The sequence below is a fragment of the Cicer arietinum genome, chromosome 6, assembly GCF_000331145.2.
Source record: "Cicer arietinum cultivar CDC Frontier isolate Library 1 chromosome 6, Cicar.CDCFrontier_v2.0, whole genome shotgun sequence".
In the NCBI taxonomy this organism is placed as follows: domain Eukaryota; kingdom Viridiplantae; phylum Streptophyta; class Magnoliopsida; order Fabales; family Fabaceae; genus Cicer; species Cicer arietinum.
The window spans coordinates 51674758-51683488 of record NC_021165.2 but is presented as its reverse complement, the minus strand read 5'-3'; positions in this window follow the sequence as shown (position 1 = coordinate 51683488).

Genomic DNA, 8731 nt, shown 5'->3' with positions numbered 1-8731 from the left:
CATATTTTTACAAATTGAATTAATCGCTACAATTTTGAAAATATAATAAAGAAATAATGTGTACAATTAATATTAAATCATGACACACTCTATTTTTTTAATAATATATTTGTGTATTTCAATCTTTCAAATAGAAAAACTGTTGAGATAAAAATAATTTTGATATGTATTTTAACTACAACAATCCTTAGGAAATAAATGATTAAGTTTTATGAATGGTGATCTACTATTGATGATTGCACTTCAAATTTATTTAAGGAACATGAATTGCATAGTGTAGAAGCAAGAAATCATTCACATCAACAAGTGCATAAATATATACTCAATAATCAAGAGAATGATTATTGCATATTCAAAATAGCATCTTCATGAAGAAAGTGTCCAATACATTCATAGTTATACTAACGTATCTCAATGATAATTGATGGACAAGACACAACATGAGCAACACCAAAAGAAATTGTAGGAAGTATTGCTTCAACAAAAGGATGACGAAAGAACATTCATGAGAATGTTCTGGTTACTATATTAAAGAACAATTGATAATAAGAATCTTTTTGGAAGGACAACATGCAGTAAATTAGTAAGCATTTCACACATGAGCTTTCCAACATTTAATGAACAATTAAAAGTCAATATTTGAATGTCTACTTGCACACACAAAAAAAAGTAGATTGTTATGCATATTAACCTTCAGATTGATGACAAATTTATCAAGATCATTCTAGTTTATCAAATGATCATTCAGATTTATCAAAAGATCATTTTGGTTTATCAAATGATCATTTTGGTTTATCAAATGATCATTTTGGTTTATCAAAAGATCATTTTGGTTTATTAAAATATCATTATGGTTTATCAAGATCATTCTGGTTGTGAAAAGACCATTCTAGTTTATTAAAAGATCATTTTAGTTTATTAAAAGATCATTCTAGTTTATTAAAATATCATTCTGCTTTATTAAAATATCATTTTGATTTATCAAGATCAATCAGGTTTATCAAAGGATCATTCTGGTTTATCAAGATCATTCTGGTTAGTTCATTTTAAGGAAATGAGTAAAACGAATCAATCCCTATAGTCCAGACCATAAGATAAACGAATATCAAGACTGCTCAAAACAATACTCAAGCCATAAATTCTAGCTAAACACCCAAAGACGCAGACAACATCGAGATCAATAACCAAATCAATCTCCAAATTGATGTATGGGCAAGGACACCTAGGACAACAATGTACACTTTTTCTGCACTTTTTGTAGAAAGCTCAACATGATTTTGAGACAAAGGACTGGCATTTCACAGTCATTCAATCATTCATCCACGTTTTTCAAACAACACCAAACCAAGAACATTCTGGTTATTCTCTTTTAAAGACAAAATTAAAACATATCATTTTCCATAGTCCAAATCACAAGTTAAAGAGTATCAAGACTACTCAAATCAATGGTCAAGCCCAAAACTCAGATTGAATGCACAAATAACAAAAACACTCAAGATTGATGATCATATCAATCTCTAGATTGATGATTTGTGAGCAAGGACACAAGTACATTGTACTTACATTATTCTGCAGAAAGCTCTGCATATTTTTGATTTGGAATAGTACCATTTGCCATTTAACAGTCCATTCATTCACTTATTCAAGTTTTCCATCAGACCAAAAAGTAAGAACATTTTGAATTTGTCAAGAACGTTATGGGCATCAATATAAACATGTGTTTAATTGTTTTAAAACATATCTGACACTTGGGAAGTGTGTCCAATGACTATATTCAGTTTAAAATGAATATTCAAAGTATTTTATCATCTATAAATTTAAGATCAATTGGAAGATTAAGACAAGAGTTCAATTTACAAATCTATCAACACTTGTTGAAGTAAGAACAAGTCAAAAACTCTTCAAGTAAACACAGACTCTCTTCACTATATATGTAGATCATCATTTACTGAGTTTGTCTTATTTATCTCAAACAAGTGTTGAGAAGTTTCAAGATCTCATCCACTTTTATCGTACACATCATTTGTAACTCAAGTCTATTTTTTATGTTAGATTGAATGTATTTGTAGAAATCCTTTTCTAGATCGAAAGTTGACTGTAAAAATTCTTTCTAGGGTGAATGGTGAAGATTTTAATTGATCAATGTATGATCAAGAGAAAAGGTATGAAGGAGAACATTTTGGATCTAAAGTACATAGTGAAAATATTATGTTTGTGAGTACTGGACTAGTCTGAGTTGGGTGAACCAGTATACCTTTTATGTGTGATCTTTTTATCCCTTATCTTTAATTATTTGCACACACAAATCACATTTCACTATAAACTAATATATTTTATTTACTTCTAACATATCTGGAGCATTCTGGACATTCTATTTCAACCAAGATTGATCTTGAGTTAATTTAAATTAAGCAAAGTAGCCAAAAATTTAAAATGGTCACAATTCAAACCCCCCTCATTTTTTATGATTGATATTGCTACTTCAATTGGCATCAAAGCTCTGCCTCTAAGGTTTGAGCACTTAACAGTGTAAGAGGAAAAGATTCAGGAAGAAGTGATGTCAAAACCTACAAATCAAAACACATGTATAATGGCAAAGGAAGAAAGTTTAGAGGTAACATTTTATGAATCTTCTTATTTATGTAAAGATTTTGAAAACCTCATAAATGACTCAAACACTTTATCTAAAAATTGTATATTTCTAATAAATCAACTTTATGAGATAAAGAAACAAAAGGAGGAGTTGCAAACTAAGAATGGTGAATATGATAAATTCATTCAAGATTTGCAGCTATCTCATTTAAAAATGTTTGAGCAACAAAAGATTCTCAATGAGATAACCATAAAAAATCATCTTCCATAATGTTCTAAAACTAAGGAATAAAGTACCTCTTTAAAAATAGAAGTTCATGAATTGAAAAATGATTTAACCAACTTGGTAAAAACTAGGGAAACTTTTCGAAAGAACAAGATATCTAAAGAAAAGATATTTGACAAATATGATTTACATTTCAAAACTTCTAAAAAAGAAAAGCTTTATGAAAAAAAAAAATTGTGTCAAAAAAGAAGGATGAGAAAGGTAATAAAAGATGCTCTTACTATAATAAAATTAGACATCTTGATTTCATATGTTTTTACAAAAAAAAAAATAGATAAAAAATTTAAAGCAAAACAATTTCTAAAAAAGGAAGAACGTTTTGATCTCATATCAGAACATTCTCCAATAACAAAAAAGAAGTGTTCTTATTGTTCAAAGATTGGTCATGCTGAACTAAATTGTTATCATAAGAAAAAATCTTCTAGAAGAAGATACACTAACCATCAAAGATCCAAATAAATATATATTAGCTTTGAGAAATCGGATTTGTTGAACTAGTTATTTTCATATAGCATTAAATCATTTTTTGGTTTTAAAATATAAATCATTTATTTTTTTTTATTCATAGGAGTATAAGTCGATACTCAGAGCTAGGGATGGGAATAGGCTAGGCCGTCCGACAGGGGTTTAAAGGGTTTATTTTTTAGGGTTTAAAGGGTGTTTGTTTCATATTTTTTTTAAATTATTTTGTTAGAAAAATTATTTTTAATGTGAATAAGACTTTTAAATAGGCTTACAGGCCAGGCCATGATAGGCCCTAGGCCAGGCTCAGGCCGAAAAAAAAGCCTATCATAGGCCGTAGGCCAGGCTTAGGCCTAAAAAATTCATCGTAGGCCAGGGTCAGACCTTTCAAAGTCTGGCCTAGCCTGGCCTATTCCCACCCCTACTCAGAGCACTCTGCATATCAATCATTTGCATTAAATTTCAATGATTATTATTTATTAATGAACCAATTGCAATAAAATAAAATATTTTACACTCTATTTATCTCAATATCATGTATACATGAAATTTTAACTTTTTACGATTCATAATTTGATTATTCAAATTATATAGTGTTTTTTATGAATAATAATTATTTAAAAATATTATATGAAGTCATTTAATATATTATAATATAACACACTACTCCTATACTAGTTTGACAAATGTGAAAGCATATTTATTAAATTTGCATGTTTAACATTTAGATTAAGAAATAAGTATTATTATGAGTACACATAATGGTGCTATATGGCACGAAATATAATTCGCATGAATTGCACGAGGGCCGATCTCGAATTATTTAAATGTATATAATAAAAAATATTATGCAAGTGGGCTTAAATTCACTTTCCACTATTACACAATGTTTTGTTTTCCGACATTAGATCCAATTGCTCTTCTCTTTTCTGATTGTGTCCAATAGTATACTACATTTGCCTTTATGTGTAAGATTTCTTTTATCCATACACAACAATTGAGAAATTTTATTTTTAAAACTATTCTTCAATTCATGAGAGTAAGAAATAGTTTATATTTTAGTTTTTTATATTTAATTATGAATGATTTTGTGGAAAAATAATTATTGTTTTTTGTTATTTGAAGAGAGTTGTATAAAGGGACAATTTTTTTTTACAAGATGGATTACATATAAAGGCGGAGGTTATATCTCTGTTTATTATCTTGAACTGCAAAAAAAAGAGCTTTCGGCTAAATTATTTTTGTTCCACGAAACTTTGGCAAAACTGTTAGGAATTGAAAAAGAATTATTTAATCTAATTATCGACTATTTCTAGTTCAACTGATATCTTACACAAATAATTAGACATCGACTTACTCTTAACTTGTTTGTTGAAATTTCTCGACAAACAACTTAAATAATTATTTTTAGGTGTAAACACATATTAATAATTAATTATATATTATTAATTTATAATTGACTAATTATTTAATTAATTTACTGAAATTTACTTAGATATAAAATATTTTGTGAAAAAAAATTTATATTTAACCTTAAATAAAGTAAAAATATTGTATCAGTGCTTTAAATAAAATAAAAATACCGTACAAGATTTTAAGATAGAATAAGTCAAATTTTTACCCCTTTACATAATAGGTATGAGAGAAAAACAACCATTAAATAAAATGTCGGTGAAGTAGCAATATCAATCATAAAAACGGAGTTTGAAATATGATTCCTTTTTAAAATTTTAATTTATGTATTTAATTTAAATTAACTCAATATCAATATTTGTTGAAATAAAATATCTAGAATATTTTGGGTATGTTGACGTAAATAAAATAGATTAGTTCTAAATAAAGTGTGATTTGTGTGTGCAAATAATTAAATATAAGGGAAACAAAGATCATAAACAAAAAGTATATTGGTTTACCCAACTCGGGTTAGTCTAATCCTCACAACCGTGAGATTTCCACTATGTGCTTCAAAACCAAAATGTTCTGCTTCACACATTTGCTATTGATCACACCTTGATCCATTACAATATTTACCTTTTAACCTAGAAATAATTCTCACAGATACCTTTCAATCTAGAAAAAAAATTTATAAACACATTTAATCTAACATAAAAGAGAGACTTGAGTTACAAATGATGTGTATGATAAAAGTGTTTGGGATCTAATGATTCTCAACTCTTTGTTTAAGATAAATAAAGATAAACTCAATAAATGATGATCCACATATATAGTGAAGAGAGTTGGAGTTTGCTTGAAGAGTTTTTAACTTGTTCTTACTTGAACAAGTGTCGGTAGATTACAAATTGAATTCTTAAATTCATCTTACAATTGATCTTTAATTTATATATGATAAGAGGCTTGTTGAGAAAAAATCTCTCAAATGATTTTAATGATAACAAAATTACTTAAGAGATTATGATTATGGTTAATGACTAACATGTGCTCTTGAGTGTATTCATATAAGATGATAGGTTATTAATCATTAAGGCAAAAAGAAGGAAAATATAATTTTGGCCTGAGGATGGAAAACCACGAGAGGATGGCATATGATCAAGAACACCTCGCGAGGATGGGCTGCAAAGTGGAAAATCTCCAGATCTGCCCAAGTTATGTCCTCACCAGTACAAATGCTTTTATTCATTAAAGAAATATATAACTAAGTCAACGAATAGTATTTGAAATAAAAGTTAGAAGGCCAAAAGGAAAAGGACAAGAATAGCTAGATCTAAATCTGTGAGGATGGCAGAATAGGCTGAGGATGGACCAGCTATGTTGAAAGCAACCCATCAAGCATGTGCAAAGGCTAAAATCAGATCATTTATTGGGCTTGCACGTTTTAATACATGAAGAATTCAAGTTAACAAAAGGCAACTTGAAACAAGCCAAAAATGGAAGATCACATGTTGCTGCCAGATCTGATCCTCGGACTGAGTATGACAGTCCTATGTCATAGGGTGGCTTTTTCTCTCTTGTCAACATCACCTCAAAAGGTGAAACCAACCTAGACCTTAAATTCTTCGAAAAATGCAGCTCACATGGTCAAATAACAACCTTGCACTCTGATTAAAGAGAAAAAGCAAGGACATGTCAAGATCAAAGTTGTGCTACGTGAGGATGGGTTATAAAAGAGAATTGACAAGGACTTGTCAAGATCAAAGTTGTGCTGCGTGAGGATGGGTTCTGCCTAGCCTAACAAGCTGAATGGAAGTTCTGTAATTATGATGAAAAACCTTGGATCCTTTGAAAAATGATTTCCAACGGTCATCAAGGGCTTGGATCTCTATAAAATGCAAACAAGCTCTCCATTGGAAGACACACAACACAATTGCATAAAAAGATCAAGCATCTTAAAGCTTTCAAGAAGCAAATCACATCCTCTCTTCTTACTTTCTTTGATCCTACACTATATCTTTGTATATCCTTTGAGAAAGTATTAAGTATCAATCACTCTCATTCTACTTTGTAATTTCCTAGTGAGTGAAGCTTGGAAATATTTGAAAATTGATTGTAAGCTTGGTGAAGCTTGATAATACACAGCTTGTAATCATCCTCGGGTTGAGGATCGATCTGTTTGAAAGTTAGTGAAATCTCACAAGGGTGTGAGGACTGGACGTATCCATCTTTGGGTGAACCAGTATAAAATTGTGTGTGTGTCCCTCATATTCTACTCCTACTCTTTTGCTCAACTTAGATCTAACGACTTCAAAAATTCCATCCTCGAGCTAGCCATCCTCAGCGAGAGGATTGTTTTTAAAACACTTAGAATTTATTTTTAACAGCAAAATTCCTATTCAACCCCCCTTCTAGTGATATTTAGCTACATCAAGGCTTTGAATATTCAATTTAAATTTAATATATTTGTTAGACACATTAGCCAAATGTCATATTTGTTTTTAAACAATTAAACGCGTGTTTATATTGTTGTACAAAATATTATTGACAAACCCGAAATATTCTTGTTTTTTGGTCTGATGGAAAATGTGAATGAATGGGTTGTGAAATGTTAGTCTTTTAGCTCAAAAGCATGCAGAGTGTTCTGCAAAAGGATGGAGGTTGATTTCCTCCTTTAAGCCTTCAGCTAGAGTCATGGGTTTGACCACTTATTAGAGCAATCTTTATACTCTTTAACTTGTGTTTAGACTGTGGAAAATGATTTGTCTTGACTTTGTCTTTAATAGGGAATAACTAGAACGTTCTTCTGATCAATTTGTCTTCAATCTAGAGATTATTATGGAGTTCAATCTATAGAATATTCTGCAAATTTGTTTTTCCAAGTATGCCTTCAAACCTTAACTTTTAATTGTTCATTAAATGTTGAAAAGTCCATGTGCGAAATGTCAACTAATTTACTGCATGTTGCCCTTCCAAAAAGATATATGTTGTCAATTGTTCTTTAATTGAACAACCAGAACATTCGGGTGAATATTCTTAACAGATAACTTAATAAATGACACGATCTTGAAATAATTTCATATAATTCCTCTTGGTGTTACACATGTTGTGTCTTGTCCATCAAGTATAAATCTTTTGTTGAAGCAATACTTCCTAGGCTTAATTGCAATTTTGGTCCCCCTATTTTAGTCGAATCTTGAAAGTAGTCCTCCCATTTTGTTTCTCCTCGGTTTTGGTCCCTCAAACAGAATTTTAGTCCAAAACTTGATGAAATTTCATTTTTTAAAGCCGTACTATACCATTTATGATCATAGATTTCAGGTATAATTGTTGCACATGAGATCTTGAGGTATGGTGTGACTTAAATAAATGCAAAAAAAATGAAATTTCATCAAGTTTTGGACCAAAATTCTGTATTGGGGACCAAAATTGAGGAGAAACAAAATGGGATGACTACTTTCACGATTCAGCTAAAATAGGGGACCAAAACTGCAATTAAGCCTACTTCCTATAATTCCTCTTGGTGTTACACATGTTGTGTCTTGTCCATCAAGTATCCTTGATGTACTTAAGTATATGTATGAATGCATTGGACACTTTCTTCATGAAGATGCATTAATTATTCTCTTGATTGATTGATTGTTGAGACAAAATCCCAAATTAATATTTTGAAGATAGTCAAATAAGTTAATTAATTTCTAATTATGATTTTAAATGTGCTACTATTTAACTTGTACTTTTGAGTGTATTATTCAAAGATAGGTAATCATATACAATTATACAACAATACAAGATCATTCTGGTATATACAAGATCATTCTAGTTCACAAAAATAGCAGTATGGACAAACTAAAATCATTCTGGTTTTTGACATCAGTCTAGTCAAACCGAGATCATTTTAGTTTTCGAAAGTTTCAGCCTAATCAAACAAGATCATTCTGGACAATTTATTTTAAAGATAAAAATGAAATGAATCAATTCCCAAAATACATATCTTAAGTG